The sequence below is a fragment of the Cervus elaphus genome, chromosome 1 (assembly GCF_910594005.1).
Source record: "Cervus elaphus chromosome 1, mCerEla1.1, whole genome shotgun sequence".
NCBI lineage: Eukaryota > Metazoa > Chordata > Mammalia > Artiodactyla > Cervidae > Cervus > Cervus elaphus.
Window position 1 is genome coordinate 90,699,870 of NC_057815.1, and position 16,980 is coordinate 90,716,849.

Below are 16,980 nucleotides of genomic sequence, written 5' to 3' on the forward strand. Positions count from 1 at the left end.
TTTGCTTTACTTCCAGTTTATTGATATGTAATTGATGTATAGCACTGTATAAGTTTAAGATGTAGATCATAATTATTTGATTTATACACACCATGAAATGATGTGATTATGTGTGTGTGATTACACACACCATGAAATGATTATCACAATAAGTTTAGTGAACATTCATCATCTGATGCAGATAAAAATTAAAGAAATAATTGTGTGTGTGTGTGTGTGATGAACTCTTAGGATTTATTCCCTTAAAAACTTTTATATATCACATACAGCAGTGTTAATTATATTTATCATGTAGTTTATCACATTCCTAGTACTTATTTATCTTATAACTGGAAGTTTGTATTCACTTTTGACTTCTCTTCATTTTTTCCCCCTTCTCCTACCGTCTCTGGTAATCACAAATGTATTCTTTTCTTCAGTGAGTTTGTAAGTCTATAGTTTGTTTTTGAAGTATAGTTGACTTACAACATTATGTTATTTTCTGTTACAAAACATAGTGACTTTTTCTATACATTTCAGAATGATCACTAAAAGTCTAATTATGATATGTATGATAAAGCTATTACTTAGTTCTTGATTATATTTTCCACACTGTACATTTTATCACCACGATTCATTTATTTTTTCAGCTGGAAGTTATTCCTCTTAATTTTCTTCAACTATTTCTTTCCTCTCCCCATTCCTTCTCCTTTGGTATATAGCTGCTATTTCTCTGTGACTGTTTATGTTTTGCTATGTTTGATTATTGGTTTTGTTTTTTAGATTCAACATATACATGAAATCATACAGTATTTGTCTCTGACATTTCACTCAGCATAATACCGTCTAGGTCCATTGGTGTTGTCACAAATGACAAGATTTAATTCTTTTTTTTTTTTTTAATAACCGAGTAATATTCCGTTGATTCTACATAACACATCTTCTTTATCCATTCATCTATTTATGGGTACTTGAAATCATTCTATGTCTTGGCTCTTATAAATAATTCTGCAATGAACATAGAGTGCTTATGTCTTTTTTTAATTGAATATGAATGAATATGTCTTCTTTGGAAAAATGTCTGTTCAGGTACTCTCCTCATTTTGTAAAAACTGGAATGTTTGTTTTCTTGATGTATGAGTTGTATGAGTTTTTTTTGTATATTGTGGATATTAACCTCTTATCAAATATATTGTTTACAAATATATTCTCTCACTTAGTAGACCTTTTGGTTTGTTGATCGTTTCGTTCACTGTGCAAAAGGTTTTTACTTTAATGTATCCTCAACTGTTTATCTTTCCTTTTTTTTCTTTTGCCAAAGGAAACATATCCAAAAATTATTGCTAAGATAGATGCCAAAGAGTGTACAGTCTATATTTTCTTCTAGGAGTTTTATCATTTCAGGTCTTATATTCAAGTATTTAATCCATTTTGAATTTATTTTTGTGCATGGTGTGAGAGAGTGGTTAATTTGATCCATCTTATAGCTTTCCAATTTTTCCAAGTGTTTGTTGAAGAGACTGTCCTTTCCCCTTTGCCTTCTTTGTCATGGATTAACTGATCATATAACTGTAGGTCCTTTTTTGGGCTCTCTATTTTGCTTCATTGATCGCTGTGTCTGTTTTTGTTTAAGTCATACTGTTTGATTACTATAGGTGTACAGTGTAATCTGAAATCAGGGAGTGTGCCACTTCCACTTTGCTCTTTCTCAAGACTGTTCTGGCTATTCAGGGTATTTATATTTTCATATAAAATTTAGAACTATTTGTTCTAATTTTGTGAAAAATAGCATTGGTATTTTGGCAGAGATTTCATTGAACCTGTAGATTGCCTGGGATTTTAATGATATTAATCCTTCCAGTTCATGAACATGATGCATATTTACATATATTTGTACCTTCAGTTTTTTTCATCTGTCTATTACAGCTTACCAAGTCCAGACCTTTTACCTTCTTAATTAGATTTATTCCTCAGTATTTTATTCTTTATCGTGTGATTGTGAATTGGATTGTTCTCTTCATTTCTATTTCTGATGGGTTCTTGCTAGTGTGTTGAAGAAATACAACAGATTTCTGTATATAAATTTTGTATTCTGAAACTTTACTAAATTCATTGATGAGCTCTAGTCGCTTTTCAAAGATTTTCTATGTATATTGTTTTATCAGCTGCAGTAACAGTTTTAGTTCTTCCTTTCTAATTTGAATTTCTTTATTTCTTTTCTCTGATCGCTATGGGTAGAATTTCCAACAAATAATAAATGTGGCAAGAGTAAACATCTTTGTCTCTTTTCCTAATCTTAGAGGAAATACTTTCTGTGGATAACATTATATACTGAGTATAATGTTAGCTGTGGGATTATCATGTTGAGTTCAGTTCAGTTCAGTCACTCAGTCGTGTCCGACTCTTTGTGACCCCGTTAACTGCAGCATGCCAGGCCTCCCTGTCCATCACCAACTCTCAGAGTCCACCCAAACTCATGTCCATTGAGTCAGTGATGCCATCCAACCATCTCATCCTCTGTCATCCCCTTCTCCTCCTGCCCCCAATCCCTCCCAGCATCAGGGTCTTTTCCAATGAGTCAGTTCTTCGCATCAGGTGGCCAAGGGATTGGAGTTTCAGCTTCAACATCAGTCCTTCCAATGAACACCCAGGACTAATCTCCTTTAGGATGGACTGGTTGGATCTCCTTGTAGTCCAAGGGACTCTCAAGAGTCTTCTCCAACACCACAGTTCAAAAGCATCAATTCTTTGGCACTCAGCTTTCTTCACAGTTCAACTCTCACATCCATACATGACTACTGGAAAAACCATAGCCTTGACTAGACAGACATTTGTTGGCAAAGTAATGTCTCTGCTTTTTAATATGCTGTCTAGGTTGGTCATAACTTTTCTTCCAAGGAGCAAGCGTCTTTTAATTTCACGGCTGCAATCACCATCTGCTGTGGTTTTGGAGCCCCCCAAAATAAAGTCAGCCACTGTTTCCACTGTTTTCCCATCTATTTGCCATGAAGTGATGGGACCGGATGCCATGATCTTAGTTTTCTGAATGTTGAGCTTCAAGCCAACTTTTTCACTTTTTTCTCCTCTTTCACTTTCATCAAGAGGCTCTTTAGTTCTTCTTCACTTTCTGCCATAAGGGTGGGGTCATCTGCATATCTGAGGTTATTGATATTTCTCCCGGTAATCTTTCTTCCAGCTTGTGCTTCATTCAACCAAGTGTTTTTCATGATGTATTCTGCATCTAAGTTAAATAAGCAGGGTGACAATATACAGCCTTGATGTACTCCTTTTCCTATTTGAAACCAGTCTGGTGTTCCATGTCCAGTTCTAACTGTTGCTTCCTGACCTGCATACAGGTTTCTCAAGAGGCAGGTCAGGTGGTCTGGTATGCCCATCTCTTTCAGAATTTTCCACAGTTTACTGTGATCCACACAGTCAAAGGCTTTGGTATAGTCAATAAAGCAGAAATAGATGTTTTTTTAGAACTCTCTTGCTTTTTCGGTGTTCTGGCAGATATTGGCAATTTGATCTCTGGTTCCTCTGTCTTTTCTAAAACCAGCTTGAACATTTGTAAGTTCATGGTTCATGTATTGCTGAAGCCTGGCTTGGAGAATTTTTAGCATTACTTTACTAGCGTGTGAGATGAGTGCAACTGTGCAGTAGTTTGAGCTTTCTTTGGCATTGCCTTTCTTTGGGATTGGACTGAACACTCACCTTGACCAGTCCTGTGGCCACTGCTGAGTTTTCCAAATTTGCTGGCATATTGAGTGCAGCACTTTCACAGCATCATCTTTCAGGATTTGAAATAGCTCAACTGAAACAAACAAACAAACAAACAACAACAAAAAGAAATAGCTCGACTGGAATGAATTCTGGAATTCCAGCTTTGTTCACAGTGATGCTTCCTAAGACCCACTTGACTTTACATTCCAGGATGTCTGGCTCTAGGTGAATGATCACACCATCGTGATTATCTGAGTCATGAAGATCTTTTTTGTACAGTTCTTCTGTGTATTCTTGCCACCTCTTCTTAATATCTTCTGCTTCTGTTATGTCCGTACAATTTCTGTCCTTTATTGAGTCCATCTTTGCATGAAATTTTCCCTTGGTATTTCTAATTTTCTTGAAGAGATCGCTAGTCTTTCCCATTCTATTGTTTTCCTCTATTTCTTTGCATCAGTTGCTGAAGAAGGTTTTCTTATCTCTCCTTGCTATTCTTTGAAACTCTGCATTCAAATGGGTATATCTTTCCTTTTCTCTGCTTTTCACTTCTTTTCTTTTCACAGCTCTTTGTAAAGCCTCCTCAGACAATCATTTTGCCTTTTTGCATTTCTTTTTCTTGGGAATGATCTTTTTTAAAAAACTACTTATTTATTTTACTTTACATCATTGTATTGGTTTTGCCATATATTGACTTGAATCTGCCATGGGTGTACATGTGTTCCCCATCCTGAACCCCCCTCCCAACTCCTTCCCCATCCCATCCCTCTGGGTCACCCCAGTGCACCAGACCCCAGCATCCTGTATCATGCATTGAATCTGGATTGGCGACTCGTTTCACATATGATAATTATGATCCTGATCCCTGTCTCCTGTACAATGTCATGAACGTCCATCCATGGTTCATCAGGCACTCTATCAGATCTAGTGCCTTAAATCTATTTCTCACTTCAACTGTATAGTCATAAGGGATTTGATTTAGGTCATACCTACATGGTCTAGTGGTTTTCCCCACTTTCTTCAATTTAAGTCTGAATGTGGCAATAAGGAGTTCATGATCTGAGCTACAGTCATTTCCTGGTCTTATTTTTGCTGACTGTATAGAGCTTCTCCATCTTTGGCTGCAAAGAATATAATCAATCTGATTTTGGTGTTGACCATTTGGTGATGTCCATGTGTAGAGTCTTCTCTTGGGTTGTTGGAAGAGGGTGTTTGCTATGACCAGTGCAGTCTCTTGGCAAAACTCTATTAGCCTTTGCCCTGCTTCATTCTGTACTCCAAGGCCAAATTTGCCTGTTACTCCAGGTGTTTCTTGACTTCCTACTTGTGCATTCCAGTCCCCTATAATGAAAGGACATCTTTTTTGGGTGTTAATTCTAAAAGGTCTTGTGGGTCTTCATAGTACCATTCAACTTCAGCTTCTTCAACATTACTGGTCGGGGCATAGACTTGGATTACCATAATACTGAATGGTTTGCTTTGGAAACAAACAGAGATCATTCTATCGTTTTTGAGATTGCATCCAAGTACTGCATTTCGGACTCTCGTTGACTATGATGGCTACTCCATTTCTTCTAAGGGATTCCTGCCAACAGTAGTAGATATAATGGTCATCTGAGTTAAAGTCACCCGTTCCAGTCCATCTTAGTTCGCTGATTCCTCGAATGTCGATGTTCACTCTTGCCATCTCCTGTTTGACCATTTCCAATTTGCCTTGGTTCCAGGACCTAACATTCCAGGTTCCTATACAGTATTGCTCTTTACAGTATCAGATCTTGCTTCTATCACCAGTCACATCCACAACTGGGTGTTGTTTTTGCTTTGGTTTCATTCTTTTTTGCAGTTATTTCTCCACTGATCTCCAGTAGCATATTGGGCACCTACCGACCTGGGGAGTTTGTCTTTCAGTATCCTATCATTTTGCCTTTTCATACTGCTCATGGGGTTCTCAAGACAACAATACTGAAGTGGTTTGCCATTCCCTTCTTCAGTGGACCACACTCTATCAGACCTCTCCACCATGACCCGACCGTCTTGGGTGGCCCCACACAGCATGGCTCAGTTTCATTGAGTTAGACGCGCTGTGGTCCTGTGATCAGATTGGTTAGTTGTCCGTGATTGTGGTTGCAGTGTGTCTGCCCGGTGATGCCCTCTTTCAGCGCCTACCGTCTTACTTGGGTTTCTCTTGCCTTGGACGTGGGGTATCTCTTCACAGCTGCTCCAGAAAAGCACAGCCTCTGCTCTTTCCCTTGGATTATCATGAATGGCCTTTATTACATTGAGATTTGTTTCCTCTATTCCCACTTTCTGAAGAGTTTTTGTCACAAATGGGTGAAGAGATTTATCAAAAGCTTTCTTTGCCTATATTAAGATGATTAAGTGATTTTTAGTCCTCAATTTGCTAACCTGGTATATCACATTGATTGCTTTGTTGATATTGAACTATCCTTATATCTCTGGGATAGATCCTATTTGATCATGGTGTATGATCCTTTCAACTTATATTGAATTTAGTTGCTAATATTTTGTTGAAGAATTTTGCATCTAGGTTCATCAGTATATTGGCCTGTAATTTTCTCTCTTTTTGCGATATTTTTGTCTGGTTTTGGGTGATGCAGGCCTCATAGAGTTCAGAACCATCCCTTTCTCTGTAAATTTTTTGAAGTAGTTTCAGAAAGACAGGTGCTAAGTCTTCACTAAATGTTTGGTAGAACTTACCTGTGAAGTAATCTGGTCCTGGACTTTTTTATTTTTAATTGAAAGTGTGTGTTAGTTGCTCAGTCGTGTCTGACTCTTTGTGACCCTATGAACGGTAGCCTTCCAGGTTCCTCTGTCTGTGGAATTCTCCAGGCAAGAATACTGGAGTGGGTTGCCATTTTCTTTTCCAGGGGATCTTCCCAACCCAGTAGTTGAACCCTGGTCTCCTGCATTGCAGGTGGACTCTTTACCATCTGAGCCACCATAACTTTAATTTTTTATAAAATTATTTAATTTAATTACTGGTAATTGATATGTTCATATTCCCTGTTTTTTCCTAGTTCAGTCTTGCAGGATTGTGCATTACTAGGAATTTGTCCATTTCTTCTAAGTTGCTTATTTTATTGGCATAAAATTGTTTGCAGTAATCTCTTATGATTCTTTTTGCTTTCCATGGGATTATTTGTAACTTGTCTTTTTAAAATTTTTGTTTTTATTGATTTGGGCCTTGAGTCTGGCTAAAGTTTTGTCAATTTTGCTTATCTTTTCAATGAACCAGGTCTTAGTTTTCATTATTATTATTATTATTGTTAGTCTCTTTTCCCATATATTTCTATTCTGATCATTATGATTTCTTTCCTTCTACTAACTTTGGGACTTGTTTATTTTCTATTTCTTTTAGGTGAATAGTTAGATTGTTAGTTGAGATTTCTCCTCTTTCCTGATGTAGGCTTCTATTGCTCTAAGCTTCCCTCTTAGAACTGCTTCTGCTGCATCCTATAGACTCCTGGAGGAGGGCATGGCACCCTGCTCCAGTCTTCTTGCCTGGAGAATCCCCATGAACAGAGGAGCCTGGTGGACTACAATCCACAGAGTCACCCAGAGTGGGACACAACTGAAGCAACTAGCACACGTAGATTCTAGGTCATTTTGGTTTTTTGTTTGTTTTTGTTTTAATTGGTCTTCACCCATTTTAAAATTTCTTCTTTCTTTCAGTGATTCAATGGTTGTTTAGTTTTGTATTGCTTAGCCTCCACTTGCTTTTTCAGTTTTTTTCCCCCCTATTGTTGAAATCTAGTTTTGTAGTGTTATGCCCAAAAAATAAATTTCTTGATATGGTTATACTATTATTACTATTTCCCCCAGTTCTCCATCTTCTGCCTGGCCATAATATTTAAATGTAATAGCTGTATCAAGTGGTACAACATGTGACTTAAACCCTCTCCTCTAGGCTGCAGAGTATTTACTAACTATATGTGTTGCACTGTCCTGAGGATAATGCATGTGAAGAAAATTTGAAAAGAAATCTCATTGCCTAGGCAGACTTCTTTTATTGAATGACCAGTGGAATTCCCAAAAGTCTAAAATAGTCAGTGAGAAGGCATATGATTATATGTTTCTATATTTCTACACCAGAAGTGTTGGTACTAGAATTTTAGCCGCATTTGTTCCCCAACTCTAGATATCACACTTCCTGAGAATATGGCAAGTCCCAAGGTTCTTGTAGATAGCGTATGTCCCGATGTGTTTATAGTACAGCTGAGAGCTTGACTCAGAATCTCACCCTCGTCTGGTGACCTTAGCTAGTGAGGAGATGCTCTCAGGGATATGCAACCTCGATGAAACCCCATGGAATTGTTCACATAGTGTTTACTGTCCTTTATGTCTCAGTTCATGATACCCTAGGGCTTACACGAGGATTGCTTTCTCACACAAATTTCCAACCAGGAATGGAAACTGTTACTACATTAGTTTAAAGTTCACGGAGAAGAACCAACCAGGTGAAGATGTACTATTTGTAGACAAATTCTCCCAAATATTTGTTTCTAAGGCAAAATCTTTAAACAAAAACAAAACAGAGATAATTAATTCCTAGGAGGGCAAAGCCTTAGATATTAATAGAAAAATCAGTCTTTTTTTTAATCCAGTGTTCACTCATCTTTATTCTTTTTTTTTTTTTCCATTTACTTTTATTAGTTGGAGGCTAATTACTTTACAATATTGTAGTGGTTTTTGCCATACATTGACATGAATCAACCATGGATTTACATGTGTTTCCCAACCCGATCCTCCCTCCTGCCTCCCTCTCCATCCCATCCCTCTGGGTCTTCCCAGTGCACCAGCCCCGAGCACTTGTCTCATGCATCCAACCTGGGCTGGTGATCTGCTTCACCCTTGATAGTGTACTTGTTTCAATGCTGTTCTCTCAGAACATCCCACCCTCGCCTTCTCCCACAGAGTCCAAAAATCTGTTCTGTAAATCTGTCTCTTTTTCTGTTTTGCATGTAGGGTTATTGTTACCATCTTTCTAAATTCCATATATATGCGATAGTATACTGTATTGGTCTTTATCTTTCTGGCTTACTTCGCTCTGTATAATGGGCTCCAGTTTCATCCATCTCATTAGAACTGATTCCAATGAATTCTTTTTAATGGCTGAGTAATATTCCATGGTGTATATGTATCACAGCTTCCTTATCCATTCGTCTGCTGATGGGCATCTAGGTTGCTTCCATGCCCTGGCTATTATAAACAGTGCTGCAATGAACACTGGGGTACACATGTTTCTTTCAGATCTGGTTTCCTCCGTGTGTATGCCCAGGAGTGGCAGAAGGGGACAACAGTGGATTATATGGTTGGATGGAATCACTGACTCAATGGAAAAGAATTTGAACAAGCTCTGGATTTGGTGATGGACAGGGAGGCCTGGCGTGCTGCAGTCCATGGGGTTCTCAAAGAGTCGGACATGACTGAGCAACTGAAATGAACTAAACTGATGAGATGATAAAATGCAAAGTACTGGGAGATTTTTTGTTTACAAAATTCTAGGTCTTGTCCAATCAACCCTGGATCCCATTAACATCTTTTACTATATTTCGTAGGTTAGCAAAATAAAGGCCATGGATTTCCTGTGGTCACCGGTGGCCATGTCTAAACTCTGGCATTGCTGATTCCCAGAAGTAAGCTGGATTCCTTCTGGAGAGGCACTCGGTGGTAAAGAGCTAGAGACAGGCGTCCTGGATTTGAATGCAGTCTTCTCTGTTAGGTTTTTCATCATCATTGCTTTGGGCAAGTCATTTATCTTCTTGTAAGCACAGTTTCTTTTCCTTTAAAATACAGACAACAGTACACCAACCTCACAAGAATCGTTTGAAAGACCACCCAGACCACTTACATGTAAAGTATTTAGCATAATGCCTAGCACATTGTGAAACTCAACAAAGTTGATAGTTATTATAGAAATGCCATGGTGTCAAAAATAAATCTCTGCATTCTATAAAGATTGAGAAAAACAGACTTATAGGAAAAGTGCATTTCCCAATATTTGAGTATACTGAATGTAATCAAGTAACAAAGATTTCCCTGCTTAAGAAGTAATGTGTCTGCTGAAGTTCTTACCTCTCAATTGCAGTCTGGGTGCCATTTTATGGACGGTCAAGATTATTTTGCTATATTATAACTTTTGTCCATTTCTCAGTTTTCCAAAATTATGAGTATTAGAGAATATGAGTGGAAATAGGAACAGAATTGGTCTTTGGACTAAGACAAAAAACCCAAAAACCTGAATATTATCCTGTATTTGGGTCTATCAATGAAGAGAGGACATCAAAAATGTCCACTGAGCTGTTTTGTTTGTGAGTTGGTTATTGTGTTGTGTGGGATAAAAGGAGCTGATATAAATTGTAAAACAGATCTGTTTTAAAACTAACTGCTTCAAAGTTTGCAAGATACTGAAGTAATAAGTGAAATAATGAGGATGAATGGGTTAAGTTTGGGATTTTCTGTCTGATTTTGATCATGAAATCCAACCTTTAGTACAGACCATTGGGAAAGTATAAAAATATATCAGTTGGTTCTTGGTTCTCCCAGGTGCCATCTTCTCTAGAGAAGAGTTGGCAATTAGAAATGCACACAGAATTTCTTCTCAAGTGTTCTTGTCCCTGGAAGGATTCTCTGATGCCCTGGGCTATCCAGAAGGGAGCCCACTATGGGGGCTTGGAACTCTAAAGATAGCTTCTCAACAAAGAGTTTGTGGGATCATCTGGAAGAGTTCCCTGGTGCAGAGAATCTGGGGCTTCCCTGGTGGCTCAGATGGTAAAGCATCTGCCTGCGATGCGGGAGTCCTGGGTTCAATCCCTGGGTCTGGAAGGTCCCATGGAGAAGGGAATGGCAACCCACTCCAGGACTCTTGCCTGGAAAATTCCATGGACAGAGGAGCCTGGTAGGCTACAGTCCATGGGACCACAAAGAGTTGGACAAGACTGAGCAACTTCACTGGAAGAGTTACCTTGCCCACTTGTAACATAGGTAATTCATTTTACCCTTCACTGCCTATTTGCTTTTAAAATACATAAATATAAAGAGAATAATGAAATCTTAGTTATTGTAAAATGAAAAGATTAATAATGACAATACTTAGTTGTATGTGTGTGTGCTAAGTCATTTCAGTTATGTCTGACTCTTTGCAACCCTAGGGACTGTAGCCTACCAGGCTCTTATGTCCATGGGGTTCTCCAGACAAGAATTCTGGAGTGGGTTGCCATGCCCTCCTCCAGGGGATCTTCCCAACCCAGGGATCAAACCCACATCTCTTATGTCTTCTGCATTGGCACGCAAGTTCTTTACCACTAGTGCCATCTGGGAAGCCCGCTTAGCTATATATATTACCTTAAAGTTGACTTGACTAATACATGTATTCCTCATCAAGTAAATTGAAATAGACTTTGCATTACAGTGATCTGGTTGATGACTGAGACTAGGCTTATTACTTGTCAGTATTAATGGCATATGTTAAAACTAGTGATCAATAATTTTTAGATGGTAGACTAAAGACAGCATCTAGGATGATTAAAAGTGGTCCCTGGGGCAGCTAGGGCAGACTCACCCCCTGCCTTGATCCTCTAAAGCTGTTAGAGTCAGCGAGGCCCTCATTCTATGCTCATTTAGTGAACTGATAGCAGTAACTTTATGAGCACATTAAAGCGATCTCCTCAAATATTAATATATTCAGATCATATATTTTTGGGGTCCCACAATATACCAGTACACAACTTCCTATGTTTCTTTTCCCATACATATACCATTCAATTAAAAAATTCATTGTTTCAACCTAAGGCCTCCAAGAGAAAAACATGTAAGTTATATTTATTTTCTGATTAAAATTAGTAATGTAAGCTCCAGAATTTTGGAAAATACTAAAAAATGTAAAAAAAAAATATAAAAGAGTCAACTAAGAGAAATTTTGGTGCATAGGTTCCTGGACAGTTTGGGGAACAGAAGGAATCATTTGTGATATTGTCAGAGTACTGTTAAAAGGTAGTATTTTGTAATAATTCATTCTTTTATATTCCCTTTTCTTATTTTTTTTCTTTCTTAAAAATAAAGTGTTCCTTGCCAGTGTTTACATTACCCACACCACATAGATGTGGAATGAAAGGAATGTGACTGTGTTCATTCTAGTAGGTCTTACACAGAACCCCCAAATGCAAAACGTAGTGTTTGTAGTGTTTTTGGTCTTGTACATGGTAACCCTCTCAGGCAACCTGCTCATTGTGGTCACCATCACCACCAGCCAGGCTCTGAACTCCCCCATGTACTTCTTCCTGACCCACCTTTCCTTGATAGACACAATTTACTCTTCTTCTTTGGCTCCTAAGTTGATTGTGGACTCCCTTCATGAGCTCAAGACAATCTCCTTTAATGGGTGTATGGCTCAAGTCTATGCAGAACACATTTTCGGTGCTGCTGAGATCATCCTGCTGACGGAGATGGCCTATGAGCGCTACGTGGCCATCTGCAGACCTCTGCACTACACGCCACCGTGAGCGCAGGCTGTGCCTCCTCCTGCTGGGGTGGCCTGGACCGGAGGATTTCTCCACGAAGCGTTCAGATCCCCTTTACAGTCCGGCTGCCCTCTGTGGCCCCGATGTCATAGACCACTTCATGTGTGACTTGTACCCTTTGTTGAAGCTTGTCTGCATGGACACCCACATCCTTGGTCTCTTTGTTGCTGCCAACAGTGGGTTCATCTGCCTGTTAAACCTCCTCCTCCTGTTGGTCTCCTATGTGGTCATCTTGCGCTCCCTAAGGGCTCACAGTGTGGAGGGGAGACGCAGAGCCCTTTCTACATGTGTCTCTCACATCACGGTGGTTGTGTTATTCTTCGTGTCCTGCGTGTTTGTGTATCTTTGCCCAGTCGCCACTCTGCCCATTGATAAAGCTGTTGCTGTCTTTTACACTATGGTGGCCCCTATGTTAAATCCTTTAATCTATACTCTCAGAAATGCTGAGGTTAAATGTGCTATGAAGAAACTCTGGAAGAAAAAATTGACTTCAGGTAATAGTTAAACAGAATCATTAAATGTCATGGATAGAAGTAATAGAGGTACTCTAGTCCAAGCCTCTTGATGATATATCGAATCTAGCAAGGGAATGAATAACACTTGCTGCTTGCCACTTAAGCACAAGAACTAAAGCTTGGGTTGGAATCCAGACTTACTGTCTCCCATCTCACTCTCCTTATCACAACTTAATGCACCTTAATCAATAAATACTTATCTATTAACAGGAAATCTGGAAACATCTTCAGAAGCTAAAAAGTACAAATCGAGAATTTTGAATTGGTCTTATTATGTAGCATGGAGATGTGTCGGTTACTACTGATTATTAAAACATGCCTAATGATACTCCTTTACTTTGGACTCTGGCCTCAATATAGAATTTTTTGTGTGAATTTTCTTGTTCATTAAATCTTGATTGTACAGTAAAAGGAATACTATTTATGATATGCTTATAAGACAAGCATTGTATTACATATTTTCCATATTGTATTAGGTGGGGTCCAGTCAGGGAACAGAACAGAGTGATTTGAACCGAAAGGTTCACATGCAATCAATAATTATGTCAGGGCTCTAACTATAAAAAGGGTAATGAGCTCTGCAAAAAAAGCCCTTTGACTGAGAAATGAGCATCCAAAGAAGGAATTCATTTAGAATGTGGACTTCCTTCCCAGGCCCGGATTTCAGTCTTTTGGAGAGAGTATAGATTTTGCCCGTGGATGAGGGATGGCATGTTTGACCAAACTTCAAGTTAGTGGTAGAACTGAGATACATACTGAGTTATTACTCTTTGTTCACATACTTTTTACTCATTAAACACAACTCTAGTGTGTGTTTCCAGGCAGTTTGGACAGAAATGAGGTAATGAAACTGGTGATATTTATTAAAAAATCTTCACATAGTTTCCCATTGAGAATGATCCGATGGTCCCAGAGATGATCATTAGTTCATCAGCTGTAACAGTGATCTCTACTCACATTGCACTTTATTGCTTATGCTACTTTAACTTTTTTCCCTTGAAGTTCTGGTACTTATATCACAAGACAATTTTAATTATCCTTAAAGCAGTTAAAATACTGTTCTTTTATCAGTTCTACTTCTCTCTTCCTTTGCATCCATGTACCCATGTTCCTAGACCAGCCTGCTGCCACCACCAACTCATTCCCATATGTTTTTGTGCTTTTCTGTTGCTAATCACTGCTGTCAGCAGTTGCAGTTATGCCAAACTACACTCACATTTATAATTTTTATGAACAGTTTTGATTTATGAAAATAATAATTGAAAACATTGGTATCTTTATGTTAAGGTACCAACAGCATATTATATAATAATTGCATCATATAATTCGGCTTCTAATTTTTAAAATAAAAGCTTTTTCATATGTGAGGAAACCTATATAACACTTTATTTTATTCATATTTAAAAATTAAACTGGGCACACACAGTTTTACAGATCCTCATAGTTCTTTTTTAAAATTAATTTTAATCAGGGTATAGGCGCTCTACAACGTTGCATTAGTTTTTTGCTTTACAGCAAAGTGAATCAGTCATGCACATACGTATGTCCCCTCCTGTTTGGATTTCCTGTCCATTTAGGTCACCACTGAAGAGAGTTCTCTGTGCTATACTGTGGGTTCTTATTGTTTATTTGTTTCATGCATAGTAGAGTGTATATGTCAGTCCCAATCTCCCAGCTCTTTCCACTCCCCCTTCCCCACTTGGTAACCGTGTTTGTTCTCTATATGTGTGACTCTATTTTTGTTTTGCGAATAAGTTCATCTGTACCGTTTTTTTTAGATTCCACATGTAAGTGATGTTATTCAATGTTTGTTTTTCTCTTTCTGACTTACTTCACTCTGTATGAGAGTCTCTAGGTTCATCCACATCTCCGTGAATGGCACTGTTTCATTTTTTATGGCTGATTATATTCCATTGTATATATGTACCACATATTCTTTATTCACTCTGTGTTGATGGACATTTAGGTTGTTTCTATGTTCTGGCTATCATAAATAGTGCTGTAATGAACATTGGGGTGCATTCGTCCCTTCAAATTGTGCTTTTCTCTGGATCTATTCCTAGGAGTTGGATCACTGACTCATATTAGTTTTTTAAGGAACTTCATACTGTTTTTCATAGTGGCTGTACAAATTCCTATTCCCTACACATTTCATGGTACCTTGTCCTTCCACTATTTTGTAATTTATAACACCTTGTTGTAATTTTTTACTTCCTCTTGAGAATTTTTCAATGGATCTTAAGCTTTTTGAAGACAGAATCCAGGTCTCTCTCTCTCTCTTTTTTTTTACCATTGCAACCCCAGCAATTATGAACATCTGATACAGTGTGCTCAAAATGCTGTTAGTGAATTAACACAAAAAATAATAAAAGGAGTGCATTTATCTTGAAATTGCTTTGTGTGTAGACAAAGCCATGCATTTTTAAAAACAGCTTTTAACAATGAAATATTACTGAAAAGTAAATAGATTAACTGAAGAATATAGCTTAAAGTCTCATATTAATAAGATAAAAAATCCTGCTGAGCAGGGAGAATATTAAGGTAAACTATTAGCTCATATGCTGAGAGGTGTAGTTTAAATTTCTTTCTCATCCTCAGTTTAAACAGGAATAAAAGCAAATTGTAGTTCCCTCTGAGGTCAAGCCAGACTTTTCCTTGAAGTTGAGTCAACTTAAAGTAGAAATGAATTCCCTAGCCTTTAGTACTACTTTTTGGACTTCATTTTAGTGAATTTAATTATTTTCCTTTATATATTCACCCACACATTCAATATTTATCATGCATATGGTATTGTGCTATCTTGTAGAAACTATTGCTATATAGCAGGCATGTACTTTACAGAGTGTGACTGTATATGTCAAAAATAGAAATTCTTTTCTGACATCAAAATTGTTCTTTTATTTGAGTCTTTACTTTTTCTGATGTGTTACCAGCAGAGCATGGGTTATATGAGCAATACTAAAAGGTGCTGAAAGCTACAAAGAAATTTGGAAATGGTGTAATATTCATTATCTACCCCTCAGAGGTAGACAGGGCCAGTGTGTTTATAGTGTTAAATAGTTACATACTATAATATTGCAGGTACCATGTGACTATCAATTGTGATATATAAAAATAAACACAGTTATTAATGAAAAATTATTAGATTTTTAGTGATAATGATCCAACATATATTCTGTTAAGCACAGGTCCTGGCTCAGTAAATGGTTAGCAGTATAATTATCTAAACATTGTGTCATCACTGCCTGGAAGTTCATTGAAGTTCAGTGCCTGACCTGGGAAATTAGTCAGTCTTGGTTACTGGCCTTCCAATACATCTGCTTTGATGCTTTTCTCTTCAGGAAACTTTTTGATACTTTCCTTTTTCTGCTTCCCAGGTGGTGCCAGTGGTAAAGAATCCACTTGCCAATGCAGACGAGTCAAGAGACACAGTTTCAATCCCCGGGTCGGGAAGATTCCCCTGGAGTAGGAATGGCAACCCACTCCACTGTTCTTGTCTGGGAATCACAAGGACAGAGAGGGGCCTACAGTCCATGGGGTCACAGAGAATTGGACAGGATTGAGCATGCGTGTATGCACACATATCTTTCTGCATACCTTCTTGGTTTATTATAGAGACTAGTTGTTATTGTTCAGTCACCTAGTTGTGTCCGACTCTTTGTGATGCCATGGACTGCAGCATGCCATGCCTCCCTGTCCCTCATTATCTCCTAGAGTTTTCCCAAGTTCATGTTTATTGCATCAGTGATGCCATCCAGCCATCACATCCTCTGATGCCCTCTTCTCCTTCTGCCCTCAATCTTTCCCAGCACCAGGGACTTTTCCAACGAGTTGCCTGGAACTTCAGCTTCAGCATCAGTCCTTTCAGTGAATATTCGAGGCTGATCTCCCTTAAGATTGACCAGTTTGATCTCCCTGCTGTCTAAGGGACTTTGAGGAGTCTGGAGTCTTCTCCAGCACCACAATTTGAAGGCATTAATTCTTTGGTATTCTGCCTTCTTTGCGGGCCAGCTGTCACAACGGTACGTGACCACTGGGAAGACCATAGCCTTGACTATCTGGACCTTTGTTGGCAAAATAATGTCTCTGCTTTTCAGCACACTGGCAAGGTTTGTCATTGCCTTCCTGCCAAGAAGCATGATTTCATGGCTGCAGTCACCATCTGCAGTGATTTTGGAGCCCACAAAGAGGAAATCTGTTACTATTTCCACCTTTTCCCCCTTATA

General features: G+C 38.4%; 1 pseudogene; it reads left to right on the forward strand.

Annotated features, from left to right (window-relative positions):
- Positions 1–11,819: 11,819 nt before the first annotated feature.
- Positions 11,820–12,744, forward strand: LOC122708123 (annotated as a pseudogene).
- Positions 12,745–16,980: the final 4,236 nt, after the last annotated feature.